Source organism: Bufo bufo, chromosome 6, assembly GCF_905171765.1.
Source record: "Bufo bufo chromosome 6, aBufBuf1.1, whole genome shotgun sequence".
Classification (NCBI taxonomy): domain Eukaryota; kingdom Metazoa; phylum Chordata; class Amphibia; order Anura; family Bufonidae; genus Bufo; species Bufo bufo.
The window spans coordinates 411,829,668-411,853,366 of NC_053394.1; the positions used below are offsets into that span (position 1 = coordinate 411,829,668).

At 43.9% G+C, this 23,699-nt stretch overlaps 11 non-coding genes and 2 pseudogenes across 11 annotated transcripts; all 13 read left to right on the forward strand.

Moving 5' to 3' along the window:
- Nucleotides 1-1,215: 1,215 nt before the first annotated feature.
- On the forward strand, nt 1,216-1,424 carry LOC121006432 (annotated as a pseudogene).
- A 1,034-nt stretch (nt 1,425-2,458) lies between these two features.
- Nucleotides 2,459-2,649, forward strand: LOC121006527. The gene has a single exon (XR_005780328.1). It is a non-coding gene; the product is annotated as a U2 spliceosomal RNA (small nuclear RNA).
- A 2,634-nt stretch (nt 2,650-5,283) lies between these two features.
- On the forward strand, nt 5,284-5,478 carry LOC121006395. The gene has a single exon (XR_005780245.1). It is a non-coding gene; the product is annotated as a U2 spliceosomal RNA (small nuclear RNA).
- A 1,036-nt stretch (nt 5,479-6,514) lies between these two features.
- LOC121006538 lies at nt 6,515-6,705 on the forward strand. The gene has a single exon (XR_005780330.1). It is a non-coding gene; the product is annotated as a U2 spliceosomal RNA (small nuclear RNA).
- Nucleotides 6,706-7,741: 1,036 nt separating this feature from the next.
- On the forward strand, nt 7,742-7,932 carry LOC121006549. Its single transcript, XR_005780331.1, has one exon. It is a non-coding gene; the product is annotated as a U2 spliceosomal RNA (small nuclear RNA).
- A 1,036-nt stretch (nt 7,933-8,968) lies between these two features.
- Nucleotides 8,969-9,159, forward strand: LOC121006560. The gene has a single exon (XR_005780336.1). It is a non-coding gene; the product is annotated as a U2 spliceosomal RNA (small nuclear RNA).
- Nucleotides 9,160-10,194: 1,035 nt separating this feature from the next.
- Nucleotides 10,195-10,285, forward strand: LOC121006599 (annotated as a pseudogene).
- A 5,365-nt stretch (nt 10,286-15,650) lies between these two features.
- On the forward strand, nt 15,651-15,846 carry LOC121006363. Its single transcript, XR_005780218.1, has one exon. It is a non-coding gene; the product is annotated as a U2 spliceosomal RNA (small nuclear RNA).
- A 1,036-nt stretch (nt 15,847-16,882) lies between these two features.
- Nucleotides 16,883-17,073, forward strand: LOC121006572. The gene has a single exon (XR_005780338.1). It is a non-coding gene; the product is annotated as a U2 spliceosomal RNA (small nuclear RNA).
- A 1,039-nt stretch (nt 17,074-18,112) lies between these two features.
- LOC121006583 lies at nt 18,113-18,303 on the forward strand. The gene has a single exon (XR_005780340.1). It is a non-coding gene; the product is annotated as a U2 spliceosomal RNA (small nuclear RNA).
- Nucleotides 18,304-19,341: 1,038 nt separating this feature from the next.
- On the forward strand, nt 19,342-19,532 carry LOC121006594. The gene has a single exon (XR_005780343.1). It is a non-coding gene; the product is annotated as a U2 spliceosomal RNA (small nuclear RNA).
- Nucleotides 19,533-20,570: 1,038 nt separating this feature from the next.
- LOC121006606 lies at nt 20,571-20,761 on the forward strand. The gene has a single exon (XR_005780344.1). It is a non-coding gene; the product is annotated as a U2 spliceosomal RNA (small nuclear RNA).
- A 2,636-nt stretch (nt 20,762-23,397) lies between these two features.
- LOC121006424 lies at nt 23,398-23,594 on the forward strand. Its single transcript, XR_005780270.1, has one exon. It is a non-coding gene; the product is annotated as a U2 spliceosomal RNA (small nuclear RNA).
- The last annotated feature ends 105 nt before the right edge of the window (nt 23,595-23,699 follow it).

A 23,699-nucleotide genomic window follows, 5' to 3' on the forward strand; every position in this document is an offset into this window, starting at 1 on the left:
CTTCAGTGAGTCTAATAATGGTTTTTTTAGTTGGGGCATGGTGGAAAAGAAGGTAAATCAAAAAATAAATATGTGGAGTATGAGGAAACTCACAATGGAGGGGAAAATTTTAATTATTAAGATGATCATTCTTCCCCTTTTATTATACTTAAGTATGGTGTTTCCCCCTCCCATGAATGTATTGAAGAAAATTAATAAAAGCTGTTTTACCTTCTTCTGGAATTCAAAGATGGAGAAATTGAAAAGAGAAGACGTCATGAAAATCCAAGGAAAAGGCGGCAAAGATTTTCCAGATTTTAAGAGATTTTTATTGATAAAATTTTTTAGTTTCTGTTTTAACGCTCTTTTTAAAGAACACTATTGGTCTTATTATGTTCGTTTTAATACTGGTTTTTTTATGCGTAAGTTTAATTGGTTCAAAACTATTTTATCAGTTCCTTATGCTTTTAATTTGCCAGTAAGTTATAAGATTTTAGAAGAGATAGTGTCAACTTTTAATTTGAAGAAGAAAAATATAAATGAGCTTAAAAACAGTAAACAATTAATAAAAGAAATAAAAATGAAGGAGATAACTTGTGATATAAAGAATTTTAGAGAAGATAAATGCAAAAAAATCTGGAAAATTATTAACATCTCCTATCTTTTTAATTCCCAGAAAGACTTGGCGTGGAATTGTGTTCATCAGTGTCTTCCATGCCGGGCATTCCAATACCGAAGAGGCTATGTAAGGTCTGCCATCTGTCCGAGGAATAATTGTCAACAAGAAGAGACGGTTCAACATCTACTGTGGTCATGTCCGTTTGCCCAGGATTTCTGGAGAAGAGTGCTCCCACTTTTAAGGAAGATGGCAGGCCTGAGAGACTTCACCTACGATATGATCCTATACGGTCTTTTGGAATGCCCAACAGCCTGCCAAGAGGCTGTGGCATGGAAGACGATGAACTGCGCAAAGGAAGCCCTCTGGAAGGCTAGAAATATTTTAGTTTTTAAAAGAGAGGTTTTATCCGTCAACGATGTTCTGGGATTTTGTTTTAGTGAAATGTATATTTATCTTTTAATTGAGAAAAAAGTTAATACTGCGGTAGAGAATAAATGGTTTTTAAGTGAATGGAATTCTGTAATATAAGATAATTTTATTCATTTTTAATGCCATCCTTTGATTATGTATTTAATTATTTTCTTCTGTATTTATGTGATAATTGTTAAAATTTTGTAAATTCTTTTAATAAATATGGCGTCCCCGCGAGGGGATAGTCAACTTAAAAAAAAAATCTGTTCTTATCAGTTTAATATCTGATACGTCCCCTATCTGGGGACCATATATTAAATGGATTTTTCGAACAGGGAGATGGAAAAAGAGCTTGCTCTGTCCACTCCACGCATTGACCTGGTATTGCAGTACCTCCAGGACCGGTGCACCCCTTCTAATCCAGTATGAAAAAACAGAATGAAATTGAAATGGATTGCAAGCATCATCCTTCCAGCCAAGCAAGTGGAAAGTTGTGTGTGTCGTGCCTCCTTCAGCTTCTCCTCTGTCTGCCCAGTCAGTGCAGTGTTGCTTTTTGCATATAATACCTGCATCTAGTCTGTCAATCTCCTAATTGCATCAGCTGTCGGTTGTTTCCAGCACCAAGCAACCCATTCAGCCCCAGTGTCGTCACACACACCCTGGATCCAATTAAGACTGATGATTGGTTAATTGGCTTATCACCTGAATGAATTGTTTGGACCTCCCCTCCTCCACGTTTGATTTGGGCCTGTTGTGCACACCTCGGAGGGTTGCTGAGTCGTCTCTGGCAGGCAATTGACCCTTTTTTGTATCAAGTTGGCTGGATGTAACCATTTAGCTTTTGCAGTGCTTCAATAAATGAGTAAAGTTTGCCTGTGTCTCCCTCTTGTGGATCTTTTGAACTGGATTACTTAGTGGCTAAAAAGTAGCCCAGCACTTCCTATGCAGCTGGACCTACCTTGTCTGTTCAATGGACGGAACACTGCGCGTGTCACAAGAGCCTTGTCAGGTCAAGAGGTCAAAGAGGTCAAGTAAGGTCAGCTATTGGATGACATCACAAGGGCCCTGATGGAACACTCAACAATGGTGCCGTGACATCACAATCAACAATGGTTATCCTTTTTTTTTTTTTTTTTTTTTTTTTCCTTTCACTCACTACTATTCCTATCATGCTTTCTGCTTGGCGTGCTTTGGCACCGCACCAGGAATTTCGTGCGAAGAAAAGGCGTGTCCAAAAGTCGCGTGTGGGCGGAGCTATGCAGATAGCAAACACGAAAAGAAGCATGCTGGTGTGACTTCTGTGCGTAGGACGCGCGTGAACGTTTTCCCCGGTTTGTGAGAGAAAGAAGCCTCCCGGACTGTGTATTGGGCTGGGGACAGTAGTCTATTGCCTTCATTAGTGCTCTGCATTGGGGACCATCGGCCTGTACTGCGAACCCTTTTCAGGTTATCGCTTCTCGGCCTTTTGGCTAAGATCAAGTGTAGTATCTGTTCTTATCAGTTTAATATCTGATACGTCCCCTATCTGGGGACCATATATTAAATGGATTTTTCGAACAGGGAGATGGAAAAAGAGCTTGCTCTGTCCACTCCACGCATTGACCTGGTATTGCAGTACCTCCAGGACCGGTGCACCCCTTCTAATCCAGTATGAAAAAACAGAATGAAATTGAAATGGATTGCAAGCATCATCCTTCCAGCCAAGCAAGTGGAAAGTTGTGTGTGTCGTGCCTCCTTCAGCTTCTCCTCTGTCTGCCCAGTCAGTGCAGTGTTGCTTTTTGCATATAATACCTGCATCTAGTCTGTCAATCTCCTAATTGCATCAGCTGTCGGTTGTTTCCAGCACCAAGCAACCCATTCAGCCCCAGTGTCGTCACACACACCCTGGATCCAATTAAGACTGATGATTGGTTAATTGGCTTATCACCTGAATGAATTGTTTGGACCTCCCCTCCTCCACGTTTGATTTGGGCCTGTTGTGCACACCTCGGAGGGTTGCTGAGTCGTCTCTGGCAGGCAATTGACCCTTTTTTGTATCAAGTTGGCTGGATGTAACCATTTAGCTTTTGCAGTGCTTCAATAAATGAGTAAAGTTTGCCTGTGTCTCCCTCTTGTGGATCTTTTGAACTGGATTACTTAGTGGCTAAAAAGTAGCCCAGCACTTCCTATGCAGCTGGACCTACCTTGTCTGTTCAATGGACGGAACACTGCGCGTGTCACAAGAGCCTTGTCAGGTCAAGAGGTCAAAGAGGTCAAGTAAGGTCAGCTATTGGATGACATCACAAGGGCCCTGATGGAACACTCAACAATGGTGCCGTGACATCACAATCAACAATGGTTATCCTTTTTTTTTTTTTTTTTTTTTTTTTTCCTTTCACTCACTACTATTCCTATCATGCTTTCTGCTTGGCGTGCTTTGGCACCGCACCAGGAATTTCGTGCGAAGAAAAGGCGTGTCCAAAAGTCGCGTGTGGGCGGAGCTATGCAGATAGCAAACACGAAAAGAAGCATGCTGGTGTGACTTCTGTGCGTAGGACGCGCGTGAACGTTTTCCCCGGTTTGTGAGAGAAAGAAGCCTCCCGGACTGTGTATTGGGCTGGGGACAGTAGTCTATTGCCTTCATTAGTGCTCTGCATTGGGGACCATCGGCCTGTACTGCGAACCCTTTTCAGGTTATCGCTTCTCGGCCTTTTGGCTAAGATCAAGTGTAGGGATACATCGGTCTTGGTCAGAAGGTGCCTGGGGTACCCGTCTCCTCTGCCTTGGAGGTTGGGGCCGCGCTGAAAAGTTCGGTCCTGCCTCCTTGCTGCTATTGGGGAGCGGCTTAGTCCCTGGGCAACGAGGAGCGATCACCTGCCTGCTACTTCGGTGGTAGGGCGCTACCAGTCCCTGGAACGTGGTCTTCGCTTGCTGGATGGAAGAATCGCCGGAAATGGAGATCCAGGATCCTGTGTTGGACGAAGTTCCGTCATTTGAAAGGCTCAAGAATGGCGTTCGGTTCCTGTTATTGGATACCAAGAAGAAGGAGAAAGGACTCGTATTTTTGGTGGAAGAAATTCTGTTTGGCCTTATAGAGGTACGGAAAGACATGATATTATCCATGCTTGAATTCCCAAGGCGTGGGATGTTTGATGTCATCTTCGCTACAGAAGATATATGTGCAGTTGTGGCAAAAAGACTGGAACATTTCAGATTGAGTCCGGTTATGAATGGAGTCAAGGTGATATTGCACTTTCCCAGAAGGGAGAGAGTTTTGACTGTGAGAATGTACAGCCCATACGTGGCTGAAGAAGACATTGTGACTTTCTTACTGAGGTTTTGTGATAAAGTTGATTGTAGTGGTAAAATCTACAATAAGTATGGGATCTGGTCCACAAAGTGGAAATTTTTTGTAAAATTTAAAGAGAGTTCTGAAGGAGAAGTTGTGTTTCCACCAAGTAGATTTAAACTTGGGAGTGTAAACGGTGACCTTTTCTTTAACGGAATGCAGGAATTCTGTAAAAATTGTAAAAGATACGGTCATGAAAAAGATACTTGTACTAACCAGTGGTGTTTGAGATGTGAGGAGTTTGGTCACTTAGCAGCGAATTGCAAAAAAGAAAAGAAATGTAATTTATGCGGTGAAAACGGTCATGTTTACTTGTCCTGTCCAAAGAGGAAAGGAGAAGAAACAAAAAGAAAGAGAAGAGAAGAGAGTAAACAGAGAAAAGAGGAAAGCCAAGGTGGTATTAGGAGAGTGGTGAAGGAAAGTGAGAGAGAAGAAAAGAAAATAGAGGTGAGAGAGAAAAAAGAAGTGAGGAAAGAAGTGAGAAAAGGAGAAAAAGAGGAAAAAGAAGTGAGAAAAGAAGAGAAAGGGAAAACTGGGTTTCAATACGAAACCGGGAGTGGAGAAGTAGGAAAAGAAATAGAAGAACTTACAAAAACAGGCATTGATCTGGGATGCTTGTTTAGTAAAGTAAGGAAGCTATTAGGAGAACAAAGAGTCAAGTTTTTTGAGTATTATAAGGTCCCTCAGTGTCATCAAGGGGGAGTACCAGAAAATATAAGTGCAGATATGATTTTGCATAGGAATGTGTTAAGGTTAATGGCATATTATGCCTGGAAGGGGGGTCTAAGACCAGGCTGAAAAGAATGGGAAAATTTGTGTTTCTTTTGTTGTTATATGTTTGTCATGTTTGTTAATATTATTTTTTTAGAAAATAAGAAATATAAATAAAAATTAAAAAAGAAAGTTGGTATGGATGATGAGGCGTGGGGCATAAAAAGTGTCTAGTACAATTATGCCGCGTCTTCTGACGCATCAACTAAAAAAAAAATCTGTTCTTATCAGTTTAATATCTGATACGTCCCCTATCTGGGGACCATATATTAAATGGATTTTTCGAACAGGGAGATGGAAAAAGAGCTTGCTCTGTCCACTCCACGCATTGACCTGGTATTGCAGTACCTCCAGGACCGGTGCACCCCTTCTAATCCAGTATGAAAAAACAGAATGAAATTGAAATGGATTGCAAGCATCATCCTTCCAGCCAAGCAAGTGGAAAGTTGTGTGTGTCGTGCCTCCTTCAGCTTCTCCTCTGTCTGCCCAGTCAGTGCAGTGTTGCTTTTTGCATATAATACCTGCATCTAGTCTGTCAATCTCCTAATTGCATCAGCTGTCGGTTGTTTCCAGCACCAAGCAACCCATTCAGCCCCAGTGTCGTCACACACACCCTGGATCCAATTAAGACTGATGATTGGTTAATTGGCTTATCACCTGAATGAATTGTTTGGACCTCCCCTCCTCCACGTTTGATTTGGGCCTGTTGTGCACACCTCGGAGGGTTGCTGAGTCGTCTCTGGCAGGCAATTGACCCTTTTTTGTATCAAGTTGGCTGGATGTAACCATTTAGCTTTTGCAGTGCTTCAATAAATGAGTAAAGTTTGCCTGTGTCTCCCTCTTGTGGATCTTTTGAACTGGATTACTTAGTGGCTAAAAAGTAGCCCAGCACTTCCTATGCAGCTGGACCTACCTTGTCTGTTCAATGGACGGAACACTGCGCGTGTCACAAGAGCCTTGTCAGGTCAAGAGGTCAAAGAGGTCAAGTAAGGTCAGCTATTGGATGACATCACAAGGGCCCTGATGGAACACTCAACAATGGTGCCGTGACATCACAATCAACAATGGTTATCCTTTTTTTTTTTTTTTTTTTTTTTTTTTCCTTTCACTCACTACTATTCCTATCATGCTTTCTGCTTGGCGTGCTTTGGCACCGCACCAGGAATTTCGTGCGAAGAAAAGGCGTGTCCAAAAGTCGCGTGTGGGCGGAGCTATGCAGATAGCAAACACGAAAAGAAGCATGCTGGTGTGACTTCTGTGCGTAGGACGCGCGTGAACGTTTTCCCCGGTTTGTGAGAGAAAGAAGCCTCCCGGACTGTGTATTGGGCTGGGGACAGTAGTCTATTGCCTTCATTAGTGCTCTGCATTGGGGACCATCGGCCTGTACTGCGAACCCTTTTCAGGTTATCGCTTCTCGGCCTTTTGGCTAAGATCAAGTGTAGTATCTGTTCTTATCAGTTTAATATCTGATACGTCCCCTATCTGGGGACCATATATTAAATGGATTTTTCGAACAGGGAGATGGAAAAAGAGCTTGCTCTGTCCACTCCACGCATTGACCTGGTATTGCAGTACCTCCAGGACCGGTGCACCCCTTCTAATCCAGTATGAAAAAACAGAATGAAATTGAAATGGATTGCAAGCATCATCCTTCCAGCCAAGCAAGTGGAAAGTTGTGTGTGTCGTGCCTCCTTCAGCTTCTCCTCTGTCTGCCCAGTCAGTGCAGTGTTGCTTTTTGCATATAATACCTGCATCTAGTCTGTCAATCTCCTAATTGCATCAGCTGTCGGTTGTTTCCAGCACCAAGCAACCCATTCAGCCCCAGTGTCGTCACACACACCCTGGATCCAATTAAGACTGATGATTGGTTAATTGGCTTATCACCTGAATGAATTGTTTGGACCTCCCCTCCTCCACGTTTGATTTGGGCCTGTTGTGCACACCTCGGAGGGTTGCTGAGTCGTCTCTGGCAGGCAATTGACCCTTTTTTGTATCAAGTTGGCTGGATGTAACCATTTAGCTTTTGCAGTGCTTCAATAAATGAGTAAAGTTTGCCTGTGTCTCCCTCTTGTGGATCTTTTGAACTGGATTACTTAGTGGCTAAAAAGTAGCCCAGCACTTCCTATGCAGCTGGACCTACCTTGTCTGTTCAATGGACGGAACACTGCGCGTGTCACAAGAGCCTTGTCAGGTCAAGAGGTCAAAGAGGTCAAGTAAGGTCAGCTATTGGATGACATCACAAGGGCCCTGATGGAACACTCAACAATGGTGCCGTGACATCACAATCAACAATGGTTATCCTTTTTTTTTTTTTTTTTTTTTTTTTTTCCTTTCACTCACTACTATTCCTATCATGCTTTCTGCTTGGCGTGCTTTGGCACCGCACCAGGAATTTCGTGCGAAGAAAAGGCGTGTCCAAAAGTCGCGTGTGGGCGGAGCTATGCAGATAGCAAACACGAAAAGAAGCATGCTGGTGTGACTTCTGTGCGTAGGACGCGCGTGAACGTTTTCCCCGGTTTGTGAGAGAAAGAAGCCTCCCGGACTGTGTATTGGGCTGGGGACAGTAGTCTATTGCCTTCATTAGTGCTCTGCATTGGGGACCATCGGCCTGTACTGCGAACCCTTTTCAGGTTATCGCTTCTCGGCCTTTTGGCTAAGATCAAGTGTAGTATCTGTTCTTATCAGTTTAATATCTGATACGTCCCCTATCTGGGGACCATATATTAAATGGATTTTTCGAACAGGGAGATGGAAAAAGAGCTTGCTCTGTCCACTCCACGCATTGACCTGGTATTGCAGTACCTCCAGGACCGGTGCACCCCTTCTAATCCAGTATGAAAAAACAGAATGAAATTGAAATGGATTGCAAGCATCATCCTTCCAGCCAAGCAAGTGGAAAGTTGTGTGTGTCGTGCCTCCTTCAGCTTCTCCTCTGTCTGCCCAGTCAGTGCAGTGTTGCTTTTTGCATATAATACCTGCATCTAGTCTGTCAATCTCCTAATTGCATCAGCTGTCGGTTGTTTCCAGCACCAAGCAACCCATTCAGCCCCAGTGTCGTCACACACACCCTGGATCCAATTAAGACTGATGATTGGTTAATTGGCTTATCACCTGAATGAATTGTTTGGACCTCCCCTCCTCCACGTTTGATTTGGGCCTGTTGTGCACACCTCGGAGGGTTGCTGAGTCGTCTCTGGCAGGCAATTGACCCTTTTTTGTATCAAGTTGGCTGGATGTAACCATTTAGCTTTTGCAGTGCTTCAATAAATGAGTAAAGTTTGCCTGTGTCTCCCTCTTGTGGATCTTTTGAACTGGATTACTTAGTGGCTAAAAAGTAGCCCAGCACTTCCTATGCAGCTGGACCTACCTTGTCTGTTCAATGGACGGAACACTGCGCGTGTCACAAGAGCCTTGTCAGGTCAAGAGGTCAAAGAGGTCAAGTAAGGTCAGCTATTGGATGACATCACAAGGGCCCTGATGGAACACTCAACAATGGTGCCGTGACATCACAATCAACAATGGTTATCCTTTTTTTTTTTTTTTTTTTTTTTTTTTCCTTTCACTCACTACTATTCCTATCATGCTTTCTGCTTGGCGTGCTTTGGCACCGCACCAGGAATTTCGTGCGAAGAAAAGGCGTGTCCAAAAGTCGCGTGTGGGCGGAGCTATGCAGATAGCAAACACGAAAAGAAGCATGCTGGTGTGACTTCTGTGCGTAGGACGCGCGTGAACGTTTTCCCCGGTTTGTGAGAGAAAGAAGCCTCCCGGACTGTGTATTGGGCTGGGGACAGTAGTCTATTGCCTTCATTAGTGCTCTGCATTGGGGACCATCGGCCTGTACTGCGAACCCTTTTCAGGTTATCGCTTCTCGGCCTTTTGGCTAAGATCAAGTGTAGTATCTGTTCTTATCAGTTTAATATCTGATACGTCCCCTATCTGGGGACCATATATTAAATGGATTTTTCGAACAGGGAGATGGAAAAAGAGCTTGCTCTGTCCACTCCACGCATTGACCTGGTATTGCAGTACCTCCAGGACCGGTGCACCCCTTCTAATCCAGTATGAAAAAACAGAATGAAATTGAAATGGATTGCAAGCATCATCCTTCCAGCCAAGCAAGTGGAAAGTTGTGTGTGTCGTGCCTCCTTCAGCTTCTCCTCTGTCTGCCCAGTCAGTGCAGTGTTGCTTTTTGCATATAATACCTGCATCTAGTCTGTCAATCTCCTAATTGCATCAGCTGTCGGTTGTTTCCAGCACCAAGCAACCCATTCAGCCCCAGTGTCGTCACACACACCCTGGATCCAATTAAGACTGATGATTGGTTAATTGGCTTATCACCTGAATGAATTGTTTGGACCTCCCCTCCTCCACGTTTGATTTGGGCCTGTTGTGCACACCTCGGAGGGTTGCTGAGTCGTCTCTGGCAGGCAATTGACCCTTTTTTGTATCAAGTTGGCTGGATGTAACCATTTAGCTTTTGCAGTGCTTCAATAAATGAGTAAAGTTTGCCTGTGTCTCCCTCTTGTGGATCTTTTGAACTGGATTACTTAGTGGCTAAAAAGTAGCCCAGCACTTCCTATGCAGCTGGACCTACCTTGTCTGTTCAATGGACGGAACACTGCGCGTGTCACAAGAGCCTTGTCAGGTCAAGAGGTCAAAGAGGTCAAGTAAGGTCAGCTATTGGATGACATCACAAGGGCCCTGATGGAACACTCAACAATGGTGCCGTGACATCACAATCAACAATGGTTATCCTTTTTTTTTTTTTTTTTTTTTTTTTTCCTTTCACTCACTACTATTCCTATCATGCTTTCTGCTTGGCGTGCTTTGGCACCGCACCAGGAATTTCGTGCGAAGAAAAGGCGTGTCCAAAAGTCGCGTGTGGGCGGAGCTATGCAGATAGCAAACACGAAAAGAAGCATGCTGGTGTGACTTCTGTGCGTAGGACGCGCGTGAACGTTTTCCCCGGTTTGTGAGAGAAAGAAGCCTCCCGGACTGTGTATTGGGCTGGGGACAGTAGTCTATTGCCTTCATTAGTGCTCTGCATTGGGGACCATCGGCCTGTACTGCGAACCCTTTTCAGGTTATCGCTTCTCGGCCTTTTGGCTAAGATCAAGTGTAGTATCTTCGGTGCTGCACTTGTTTCTGCGTCAGAAGGTAGGACCCGGGTACCCTCTCTCTCGGCCTGGGGGGATCGTTCAGGTTTATAGCCTGGACTTCACCCCCCTGCTGCTATTGGGAGAGAGGCTTAGTCCCGGGGACGTCGAGTTGCGATCCCCCGAACCTCTGTGAGTCCCAGGACTCGCAGGGGAGCATTTTTCATTTTGTCCTTAGAGACAAGCGCCTGGTAACATCTATGGCAGACGACCCGGGAGGAGGAGGTGACGAGGTCGATGGAGGAGGAGGAGTCGGAGGAGTCGGAGGAGTTGGAGGAGTCAGAGGAGTCGGAGGAACCGGAGGAGCCGGAGGAATCGATAACGAAGGATTCACTACCGTGGGAAAGAAAAAGAATGGCGGAGCTTCACGGAAAAATTCAAAGGATGACGGAAGGAAGGAGGAAACCAAGAAAGATGGATCCCGAGGCGGAACAGAAAAATTGAAGGAAAATATACCAAGAAAAGAAGAAGATGACGAGCACCAGATCCCGGATTACGCTAAAATCAAAGATACCGTCCGTTTATACGTCACTGAGGGTAAAAAAGACAAATATAATTTGCTTTATTTGGTAGAGAAAGTCCTGTATGGCGTGTTTGGCGTACAGAGGCAAGAGATCTTGGCCATACAGGACTACCCGAAGAGGCGTGTCTACGATGTGACTTTTACCCAAAACGGTATTTTTAAAAGTTTTTTAGCGAAGGTTCCACAATGCATAAATGATGAGAGAATACGAGGTCTTAAAATTTATGAGCATGAAATCGACGAAACTTTTACTGTTGTTATAAAAATGTATTCGCCATTCGCTAACCTTAATGTTATTACTGCATTTTTATCTCAATATTTTAAGAAAATCGTTTCAGTCACGAAAATTTTAAACACCGCCGGGATCTGGACGTCAAAGTGGCTTTTTAAAGTTATTGGTAACCGTGATCCCAATCATCCAGGAGGTCTCATCTTACCCCCAGCACGTTTTAAACTGGGGGACATGGTAGGTGACATGTTTTTTTCCAATATGCCACCTTACTGCAGGCTTTGTAAGAAGTATGGGCATTATAATAATGACTGTATGAGTACATGCAAGAACTGCGGCAGCACTGAGCATGACACCCGAGAGTGCGCAGCGGGCAAAAGATGTTATGCATGTACTCGTACAGGTCACCTCTCACGAGATTGCCCTTTTAGAAAATCCGAGGCACAGCCAGGGCAGCAGAAGCAGCCAGAGAGGCAGGCGGAACCTGGGAAACAAGAGCAAACCAAACCACAGCCCCAAGGAGAGGAGCAGGAGCGCATGGATACCACGAGCGGACCCCCCCAGCCTGGGGAGCCGAAGGAAAAGCGAAACAAGAGAAAGTCCAGTGATCAGCGGACGAGTAAGCCCCCTCCAGAGATGGAGACTGGGGGTGGATCGAATGATGCTGATCCGCCTGGCCCGCACTCGGTCCCTGGGCACACTCCAGAAGATCCGGGTGGAGCCGCGGCGTCCAAAAAGAGGAGGGACCTAACACCGGTGGCGGGAAGCCAAGGGGGGATGCCATCTGGGGGACCAGTGGCGGATCCCGGAGGCAGCCAACCAGGTCCTTCCTCTCACCCGAGTGGTGACACTGAGGGTACGGTCACTACGGTGCCGGAAACCGTCCTCAGTGGGCCCTCTGCCCCGGAACGGGAGAGGGTTGGCGCTGCGGCTCTGAGACCTGAAGCCATATATAGTAGCCCGGCGTGGCAGATGTCGATGGAGTGTATGCTGATGGGAGCGGGGGGTCTGCTGAGCGATGGTAGCTCCTCTCCTGCAGTATCCGAGCGTTCAATAACATCTGGGGCGCTTGGTGGCGAAGAAAGCGGCGGAGAACTCTCTGAGCTTGCTGATGCTGTCTGAACTGTGCCAAGGTAAGACAACAAACTCCCTTTTTAATCTTTTATTATGGCTATTTTAAAAGGCATTTCCCTGAACACCAGAAGCGTGCATTCTAGAATAAGACGAATTGCACTTTTTAACTATCTGTCTATTTTATCAGCTTCGGTGTTTTTTTTACAGGAGTGCTGCATCCCCCACAGTCAGAATTATAGGAAATATAAAAATGACTGGAGACTCGGACCTTCCGTTTGGTCCGGGTCAAACAAGAACAAGTCGGGGGGTGTAGCTATTTTATTTAAGGGAAATGTCTTAATAGATCATATTAACGAGATTTTACCAGGGAGGATTTTATTGGTCAAAGCTTTTATTGATGGTTTTAGATGGCAGTTTTTAAATTTTTATGGTTTTACTGAAAAAAAAGAGAGAGCAGAAATGCTTGAAATTTTACCTCTTTTTATTAATGATTCAGAGCCTTTGATTTTAGCAGGAGATTTTAATTGCATTTTAAGGGGTGAACGCCGGTTCTCCAACGCAGTGAGCAGGAACTATGACAGATCCTCCTCTCTGCTCAAAAACATTGTCATAGATTTCAAGCTCACTGACGTTTTTAAAAAGTGTAACAGCCATTTATCTGAAGAGGCCGGCGTTACCTGGGGCAACGCTACCTGTAAGTCCCGAATCGATTTTATTTTCTGCTCTAATCAAGTACTGCCTTTTAATTGCAAGCTTTTAACCAATATTTTTTCAGATCATAAATTGTTGTCTTTTAAGGTGCAGTTGGGTGGCAATCACCAAAAGAAAAAAACATGGAAACTGAATGTCTCCCTTTTAAAAGACCCCAAAATTTTATCTGATTTTATTGTGTTTTACAAGTACTGCAGGCGGGTAAGGAACCCCAGAAGACCTATTACAGAATGGTGGGAAAGTATGAAGAAGAAGATCAAGACCTTTTTTATTAATAGGGGGAAACTCAAGGCCCAAGAAAAAAAGAAATTTTATGACGATCTAAATACCCGCCTGCAGACACAGTACAAGCTCCGCGATCTGGGCATGGATGTTAAAAAAGAAATTCTTGATATTAAAAAAGAGATTTCACAGTGCCTGGAGCAGAAAAGTAAAGAAATAATGTTTCGCTCTAAAATCCAACATCTTGAGGAGAACGAAACCTGCTCCAGGTACTTTTTTAAAAAAATACAAGAAAAACGTGCCCAGATTGAGGAGCTTGGGGGGGTAAGAAATATAAATGGTATTCTCAAAAAAGTCCATGAATTTTACTCTGAATTATTTAACGAGAAAAAAGTTGATAAACATTTTATGAAGGACTCGCTGAAGGGGATTGAAAATGTTTTAGATGCTGACTCTCAAAGATTTTTATTGCAGGAAATCACCGAGCAAGAGGTTTTAGAGACGGTCAAGAGTTTTAAGAAGGACAAGGTGCCCGGCCCCGATGGTATACCCATTGAGTTTTATATTACCTTTTATGGCATTTTAAAAGAAGATTTATTTTCTCTTTTAAAAGATGTTTTTAGGTCTAAGGCCCTCCCGGGATCCTGGAAAAAAGGTGAGGTCTCCCTTTTATACAAAAAAGGCGACAAGACAGACATAAAAAATTGGAGACCGATCACATTGCTTTGCTGTGACTACAAAATCATGGCAAAGCTATGTGCAAATAGATTAAAGAAAGTCATCCACAAAATAATACACCAAAACCAGGTCTGCGGGGTGCCCGGGAGGAGCATCTGGGACAATATTAACCTTTTAAAAGATGTGATTGATTTTACGAATGAAAGAAACGGGAAAGTTGCCATTTTATCTTTAGATTTTGAAAAGGCTTTCGACCGTGTGTCGTATTTTTACCTTTTTAAAGTTTTAAAGAAAATGGGTATACCAGAGGGGTTTGTATTATCTTTGAGAGCGTTTTATAACCAATGCACTAGCAAGATTTTAGTCAATGGTTTTAAGACTCAGGATGTTGTTTTAAAATCTGGTGTGAAACAGGGGTGTCCCTTGTCCCCACTACTTTTTATTTGCGCCTTGGAGCCTCTTTTAACCATAATAAGGAAGGATAAACAGATACGCGGAGTCCCCCTGCCAGGCGGAGGGGGACTAGAGGCTAAAGTAGTGGGGTACATGGATGATGTCGCTATAATTTGTAGGGACACCCCTGCAATTCAAAAAGCAACTAAACAAGTCGAGTATTTCTGTTCCGCCTCCGGTTTTAAAATAAATTTTAACAAAAGTAGTATTTTAAATGTCGGAGAGATGGTTTTAAGTGATATCAACATTCCTGAGTCTGAATCTATTAAGATTTTAGGTGTCACCTTCAGCGAGTCCAATGATGGCCTCAGGAATTGGGACACGGTTACAGAGAAAATCAATAAGAAATTATGCATGTGGAACCTAAGGAAGCTAACGATGGAGGGAAAGGTTTTAATTATCAAAATGATAGTTTTACCGATTTTATTATATCTCAGCATGGTGTTCCCTCCATCGGACCGTATTTTTAAAAAAATTAACAAGGCCTGTTTTAATTTCTTCTGGGGTTCCAGGATGGACAAGCTGCGGCGAGATACGGTAATGCTTCCTAAAAATAAAGGTGGAAAAGATTTTACAGATATTAAAACGTTTCTTTTAATTAAGTATTTTAGTTACTGTTTTAACGCTCTTTTTAAGGATAATTATTGGTCGTTTTTTATTCGTTATAGCACTGGGTATTTTATGAGGAAGTTTGGGTGGTTTAAAGTGATTTTAAATTCTCCCTACTCTTTTAATTTACCCGCCTCTTATAGGATTTTAGAGAAAATAACGAATAATTTTAATCTTGGCCAAAAGAGTGTGGAGTTTTTAAAAAACAGTAAAATGATTTTAAAGGATATTAATGATAATAAACTGATGGCCCCTATTAAAAATTTTAACGAAGAAAAATGTAAACAGACCTGGAAAAATATTAATGAAAATTATCTTTTTAACGCACAGAAGGACCTGGCCTGGAGCTGCGTACATGAGTGTCTTCCATGCCGGGCATTCCAGCACCGAAGAGGATTGTCAAGCACCGCAGAGTGTCCAAGGGGAGCATGCAGAGAGGAGGAGGACATTTTCCACGTGATGTGGTATTGTTATTTCGCGCGAAAAATATGGATAAAAATGTTCCCCTTGATGAAGAAGATTACTGGACTAAAAGCTTTATCCATGGACGGTGTTTTTTACGGGTGTCTGGAGTGCCCTTCAAGAATCAAAAGGACTATGGCATGGAAGATCACGAATTGCGTCAAAGTAGCTCTATGGTCGGCCCGGAACATTTTAGTTTTTAAAAATGATGTGATTACTGAAGAAAATGTTTTAAAGATGATTTTAGATGGAATGTATAGCTATTATTTAATTGATAAAAAAAGAATGCCTTTTATGTGCCACAAGTGGTTTTTAAGAGAGTGGGCCTCAGTTATATGATTTTATAAAACCTGTAAATTTCATGTCGCCTGTAAAAACGGTTTTATGATTTCTTATGTTAATGTAATTTTGTTATAATTTTAATAAACGATTTTTACCCCTTGGGGTAAATATCAACTTAAAAAAAAATCTGTTCTTATCAGTTTAATATCTGATACGTCCCCTATCTGGGGACCATATATTAAATGGATTTTTCGAACAGGGAGATGGAAAAAGAGCTTGCTCTGTCCACTCCACGCATTGACCTGGTATTGCAGTACCTCCAGGACCGGTGCACCCCTTCTAATCCAGTATGAAAAAACAGAATGAAATTGAAATGGATTGCAAGCATCATCCTTCCAGCCAAGCAAGTGGAAAGTTGTGTGTGTCGTGCCTCCTTCAGCTTCTCCTCTGTCTGCCCAGTCAGTGCAGTGTTGCTTTTTGCATATAATACCTGCATCTAGTCTGTCAATCTCCTAATTGCATCAGCTGTCGGTTGTTTCCAGCACCAAGCAACCCATTCAGCCCCAGTGTCGTCACACACACCCTGGATCCAATTAAGACTGATGATTGGTTAATTGGCTTATCACCTGAATGAATTGTTTGGACCTCCCCTCCTCCACGTTTGATTTGGGCCTGTTGTGCACACCTCGGAGGGTTGCTGAGTCGTCTCTGGCAGGCAATTGACCCTTTTTTGTATCAAGTTGGCTGGATGTAACCATTTAGCTTTTGCAGTGCTTCAATAAATGAGTAAAGTTTGCCTGTGTCTCCCTCTTGTGGATCTTTTGAACTGGATTACTTAGTGGCTAAAAAGTAGCCCAGCACTTCCTATGCAGCTGGACCTACCTTGTCTGTTCAATGGACGGAACACTGCGCGTGTCACAAGAGCCTTGTCAGGTCAAGAGGTCAAAGAGGTCAAGTAAGGTCAGCTATTGGATGACATCACAAGGGCCCTGATGGAACACTCAACAATGGTGCCGTGACATCACAATCAACAATGGTTATCCTTTTTTTTTTTTTTTTTTTTTTTTTTTCCTTTCACTCACTACTATTCCTATCATGCTTTCTGCTTGGCGTGCTTTGGCACCGCACCAGGAATTTCGTGCGAAGAAAAGGCGTGTCCAAAAGTCGCGTGTGGGCGGAGCTATGCAGATAGCAAACACGAAAAGAAGCATGCTGGTGTGACTTCTGTGCGTAGGACGCGCGTGAACGTTTTCCCCGGTTTGTGAGAGAAAGAAGCCTCCCGGACTGTGTATTGGGCTGGGGACAGTAGTCTATTGCCTTCATTAGTGCTCTGCATTGGGGACCATCGGCCTGTACTGCGAACCCTTTTCAGGTTATCGCTTCTCGGCCTTTTGGCTAAGATCAAGTGTAGTATCTGTTCTTATCAGTTTAATATCTGATACGTCCCCTATCTGGGGACCATATATTAAATGGATTTTTCGAACAGGGAGATGGAAAAAGAGCTTGCTCTGTCCACTCCACGCATTGACCTGGTATTGCAGTACCTCCAGGACCGGTGCACCCCTTCTAATCCAGTATGAAAAAACAGAATGAAATTGAAATGGATTGCAAGCATCATCCTTCCAGCCAAGCAAGTGGAAAGTTGTGTGTGTCGTGCCTCCTTCAGCTTCTCCTCTGTCTGCCCAGTCAGTGCAGTGTTGCTTTTTGCATATAATACCTGCATCTAGTCTGTCAATCTCCTAATTGCATCAGCTGTCGGTTGTTTCCAGCACCAAGCAACCCATTCAGCCCCAGTGTCGTCACACACACCCTGGATCCAATTAAGACTGATGATTGGTTAATTGGCTTATCACCTGAATGAATTGTTTGGACCTCCCCTCCTCCACGTTTGATTTGGGCCTGTTGTGCACACCTCGGAGGGTTGCTGAGTCGTCTCTGGCAGGCAATTGACCCTTTTTTGTATCAAGTTGGCTGGATGTAACCATTTAGCTTTTGCAGTGCTTCAATAAATGAGTAAAGTTTGCCTGTGTCTCCCTCTTGTGGATCTTTTGAACTGGATTACTTAGTGGCTAAAAAGTAGCCCAGCACTTCCTATGCAGCTGGACCTACCTTGTCTGTTCAATGGACGGAACACTGCGCGTGTCACAAGAGCCTTGTCAGGTCAAGAGGTCAAAGAGGTCAAGTAAGGTCAGCTATTGGATGACATCACAAGGGCCCTGATGGAACACTCAACAATGGTGCCGTGACATCACAATCAACAATGGTTATCCTTTTTTTTTTTTTTTTTTTTTTTTTTTTTTCCTTTCACTCACTACTATTCCTATCATGCTTTCTGCTTGGCGTGCTTTGGCACCGCACCAGGAATTTCGTGCGAAGAAAAGGCGTGTCCAAAAGTCGCGTGTGGGCGGAGCTATGCAGATAGCAAACACGAAAAGAAGCATGCTGGTGTGACTTCTGTGCGTAGGACGCGCGTGAACGTTTTCCCCGGTTTGTGAGAGAAAGAAGCCTCCCGGACTGTGTATTGGGCTGGGGACAGTAGTCTATTGCCTTCATTAGTGCTCTGCATTGGGGACCATCGGCCTGTACTGCGAACCCTTTTCAGGTTATCGCTTCTCGGCCTTTTGGCTAAGATCAAGTGTAGTATCTGTTCTTATCAGTTTAATATCTGATACGTCCCCTATCTGGGGACCATATATTAAATGGATTTTTCGAACAGGGAGATGGAAAAAGAGCTTGCTCTGTCCACTCCACGCATTGACCTGGTATTGCAGTACCTCCAGGACCGGTGCACCCCTTCTAATCCAGTATGAAAAAACAGAATGAAATTGAAATGGATTGCAAGCATCATCCTTCCAGCCAAGCAAGTGGAAAGTTGTGTGTGTCGTGCCTCCTTCAGCTTCTCCTCTGTCTGCCCAGTCAGTGCAGTGTTGCTTTTTGCATATAATACCTGCATCTAGTCTGTCAATCTCCTAATTGCATCAGCTGTCGGTTGTTTCCAGCACCAAGCAACCCATTCAGCCCCAGTGTCGTCACACACACCCTGGATCCAATTAAGACTGATGATTGGTTAATTGGCTTATCACCTGAATGAATTGTTTGGACCTCCCCTCCTCCACGTTTGATTTGGGCCTGTTGTGCACACCTCGGAGGGTTGCTGAGTCGTCTCTGGCAGGCAATTGACCCTTTTTTGTATCAAGTTGGCTGGATGTAACCATTTAGCTTTTGCAGTGCTTCAATAAATGAGTAAAGTTTGCCTGTGTCTCCCTCTTGTGGATCTTTTGAACTGGATTACTTAGTGGCTAAAAAGTAGCCCAGCACTTCCTATGCAGCTGGACCTACCTTGTCTGTTCAATGGACGGAACACTGCGCGTGTCACAAGAGCCTTGTCAGGTCAAGAGGTCAAAGAGGTCAAGTAAGGTCAGCTATTGGATGACATCACAAGGGCCCTGATGGAACACTCAACAATGGTGCCGTGACATCACAATCAACAATGGTTTTCTTTTTTTTTTTTTTTTTTTTTTTTTTTTTTCCTTTCACTCACTACTATTCCTATCATGCTTTCTGCTTGGCGTGCTTTGGCACCGCACCAGGAATTTCGTGCGAAGAAAAGGCGTGTCCAAAAGTCGCGTGTGGGCGGAGCTATGCAGATAGCAAACACGAAAAGAAGCATGCTGGTGTGACTTCTGTGCGTAGGACGCGCGTGAACGTTTTCCCCGGTTTGTGAGAGAAAGAAGCCTCCCGGACTGTGTATTGGGCTGGGGACAGTAGTCTATTGCCTTCATTAGTGCTCTGCATTGGGGACCATCGGCCTGTACTGCGAACCCTTTTCAGGTTATCGCTTCTCGGCCTTTTGGCTAAGATCAAGTGTAGTATCTGTTCTTATCAGTTTAATATCTGATACGTCCCCTATCTGGGGACCATATATTAAATGGATTTTTCGAACAGGGAGATGGAAAAAGAGCTTGCTCTGTCCACTCCACGCATTGACCTGGTATTGCAGTACCTCCAGGACCGGTGCACCCCTTCTAATCCAGTATGAAAAAACAGAATGAAATTGAAATGGATTGCAAGCATCATCCTTCCAGCCAAGCAAGTGGAAAGTTGTGTGTGTCGTGCCTCCTTCAGCTTCTCCTCTGTCTGCCCAGTCAGTGCAGTGTTGCTTTTTGCATATAATACCTGCATCTAGTCTGTCAATCTCCTAATTGCATCAGCTGTCGGTTGTTTCCAGCACCAAGCAACCCATTCAGCCCCAGTGTCGTCACACACACCCTGGATCCAATTAAGACTGATGATTGGTTAATTGGCTTATCACCTGAATGAATTGTTTGGACCTCCCCTCCTCCACGTTTGATTTGGGCCTGTTGTGCACACCTCGGAGGGTTGCTGAGTCGTCTCTGGCAGGCAATTGACCCTTTTTTGTATCAAGTTGGCTGGATGTAACCATTTAGCTTTTGCAGTGCTTCAATAAATGAGTAAAGTTTGCCTGTGTCTCCCTCTTGTGGATCTTTTGAACTGGATTACTTAGTGGCTAAAAAGTAGCCCAGCACTTCCTATGCAGCTGGACCTACCTTGTCTGTTCAATGGACGGAACACTGCGCGTGTCACAAGAGCCTTGTCAGGTCAAGAGGTCAAAGAGGTCAAGTAAGGTCAGCTATTGGATGACATCACAAGGGCCCTGATGGAACACTCAACAATGGTGCCGTGACATCACAATCAACAATGGTTATCCTTTTTTTTTTTTTTTTTTTTTTTTTTTTTCCTTTCACTCACTACTATTCCTATCATGCTTTCTGCTTGGCGTGCTTTGGCACCGCACCAGGAATTTCGTGCGAAGAAAAGGCGTGTCCAAAAGTCGCGTGTGGGCGGAGCTATGCAGATAGCAAACACGAAAAGAAGCATGCTGGTGTGACTTCTGTGCGTAGGACGCGCGTGAACGTTTTCCCCGGTTTGTGAGAGAAAGAAGCCTCCCGGACTGTGTATTGGGCTGGGGACAGTAGTCTATTGCCTTCATTAGTGCTCTGCATTGGGGACCATCGGCCTGTACTGCGAACCCTTTTCAGGTTATCGCTTCTCGGCCTTTTGGCTAAGATCAAGTGTAGTATCTGTTCTTATCAGTTTAATATCTGATACGTCCCCTATCTGGGGACCATATATTAAATGGATTTTTCGAACAGGGAGATGGAAAAAGAGCTTGCTCTGTCCACTCCACGCATTGACCTGGTATTGCAGTACCTCCAGGACCGGTGCACCCCTTCTAATCCAGTATGAAAAAACAGAATGAAATTGAAATGGATTGCAAGCATCATCCTTCCAGCCAAGCAAGTGGAAAGTTGTGTGTGTCGTGCCTCCTTCAGCTTCTCCTCTGTCTGCCCAGTCAGTGCAGTGTTGCTTTTTGCATATAATACCTGCATCTAGTCTGTCAATCTCCTAATTGCATCAGCTGTCGGTTGTTTCCAGCACCAAGCAACCCATTCAGCCCCAGTGTCGTCACACACACCCTGGATCCAATTAAGACTGATGATTGGTTAATTGGCTTATCACCTGAATGAATTGTTTGGACCTCCCCTCCTCCACGTTTGATTTGGGCCTGTTGTGCACACCTCGGAGGGTTGCTGAGTCGTCTCTGGCAGGCAATTGACCCTTTTTTGTATCAAGTTGGCTGGATGTAACCATTTAGCTTTTGCAGTGCTTCAATAAATGAGTAAAGTTTGCCTGTGTCTCCCTCTTGTGGATCTTTTGAACTGGATTACTTAGTGGCTAAAAAGTAGCCCAGCACTTCCTATGCAGCTGGACCTACCTTGTCTGTTCAATGGACGGAACACTGCGCGTGTCACAAGAGCCTTGTCAGGTCAAGAGGTCAAAGAGGTCAAGTAAGGTCAGCTATTGGATGACATCACAAGGGCCCTGATGGAACACTCAACAATGGTGCCGTGACATCACAATCAACAATGGTTATCCTTTTTTTTTTTTTTTTTTTTTTTTTTTTTCCTTTCACTCACTACTATTCCTATCATGCTTTCTGCTTGGCGTGCTTTGGCACCGCACCAGGAATTTCGTGCGAAGAAAAGGCGTGTCCAAAAGTCGCGTGTGGGCGGAGCTATGCAGATAGCAAACACGAAAAGAAGCATGCTGGTGTGACTTCTGTGCGTAGGACGCGCGTGAACGTTTTCCCCGGTTTGTGAGAGAAAGAAGCCTCCCGGACTGTGTATTGGGCTGGGGACAGTAGTCTATTGCCTTCATTAGTGCTCTGCATTGGGGACCATCGGCCTGTACTGCGAACCCTTTTCAGGTTATCGCTTCTCGGCCTTTTGGCTAAGATCAAGTGTAGGGATACATCGGTCTTAGTCAGAAGGTGCCTGGGGTACCCGTCTCCTCTGCCTTGGAGGTTGGGGCCGCGCTGAAAAGTTCGGTCCTGCCTCCTTGCTGCTATTGGGGAGCGGCTTAGTCCCTGGGCAACGAGGAGCGATCACCTGCCTGCTACTTCGGTGGTAGGGCGCTACCAGTCCCTGGAACGTGGTCTTCGCTTGCTGGATGGAAGAATCGCCGGAAATGGAGATCCAGGATCCTGTGTTGGACGAAGTTCCGTCATTTGAAAGGCTCAAGAATGGCGTTCGGTTCCTGTTATTGGATACCAAGAAGAAGGAGAAAGGACTCGTATTTTTGGTGGAAGAAATTCTGTTTGGCCTTATAGAGGTACGGAAAGACATGATATTATCCATGCTTGAATTCCAAGGCGTGGGATGTTTGATGTCATCTTCGCTACAGAAGATATATGTGCAGTTGTGGCAAAAAGACTGGAACATTTCAGATTGAGTCCGGTTATGAATGGAGTCAAGGTGATATTGCACTTTCCCAGAAGGGAGAGAGTTTTGACTGTGAGAATGTACAGCCCATACGTGGCTGAAGAAGACATTGTGACTTTCTTACTGAGGTTTTGTGACAAAGTTGATTGTAGTGGTAAAATCTACAATAAGTATGGGATCTGGTCCACAAAGTGGAAATTTTTTGTAAAATTTAAAGAGAGTTCTGAAGGAGAAGTTGTGTTTCCACCAAGTAGATTTAAACTTGGGAGTGTAAACGGTGACCTTTTCTTTAACGGAATGCAGGAATTCTGTAAAAATTGTAAAAGATACGGTCATGAAAAAGATACTTGTACTAACCAGTGGTGTTTGAGATGTGAGGAGTTTGGTCACTTAGCAGCGAATTGCAAAAAAGAAAAGAAATGTAATTTATGCGGTGAAAACGGTCATGTTTACTTGTCCTGTCCAAAGAGGAAAGGAGAAGAAACAAAAAGAAAGAGAAGAGAAGAGAGTAAACAGAGAAAAGAGGAAAGCCAAGGTGGTATTAGGAGAGTGGTGAAGGAAAGTGAGAGAGAAGAAAAGAAAATAGAGGTGAGAGAGAAAAAAGAAGTGAGGAAAGAAGTGAGAAAAGGAGAAAAAGAGGAAAAAGAAGTGAGAAAAGAAGAGAAAGGGAAAACTGGGTTTCAATACGAAACCGGGAGTGGAGAAGTAGGAAAAGAAATAGAAGAACTTACAAAAACAGGCATTGATTTGGGATGCTTGTTTAGTAAAGTAAGGAAGCTATTAGGAGAACAAAGAGTCAAGTTTTTTGAGTATTATAAGGTCCCTCAGTGTCATCAAGGGGGAGTACCAGAAAATATAAGTGCAGATATGATTTTGCATAGGAATGTGTTAAGGTTAATGGCATATTATGCCTGGAAGGGGGGTCTAAGACCAGGCTGAAAAGAATGGGAAAATTTGTGTTTCTTTTGTTGTTATATGTTTGTCATGTTTGTTAATATTATTTTTTTAGAAAATAAGAAATATAAATAAAAATTAAAAAAGAAAGTTGGTATGGATGATGAGGCGTGGGGCATAAAAAGTGTCTAGTACAATTATGCCGCGTCTTCTGACGCATCAACTAAAAAAAAAAAATCTGTTCTTATCAGTTTAATATCTGATACGTCCCCTATCTGGGGACCATATATTAAATGGATTTTTCGAACAGGGAGATGGAAAAAGAGCTTGCTCTGTCCACTCCACGCATTGACCTGGTATTGCAGTACCTCCAGGACCGGTGCACCCCTTCTAATCCAGTATGAAAAAACAGAATGAAATTGAAATGGATTGCAAGCATCATCCTTCCAGCCAAGCAAGTGGAAAGTTGTGTGTGTCGTGCCTCCTTCAGCTTCT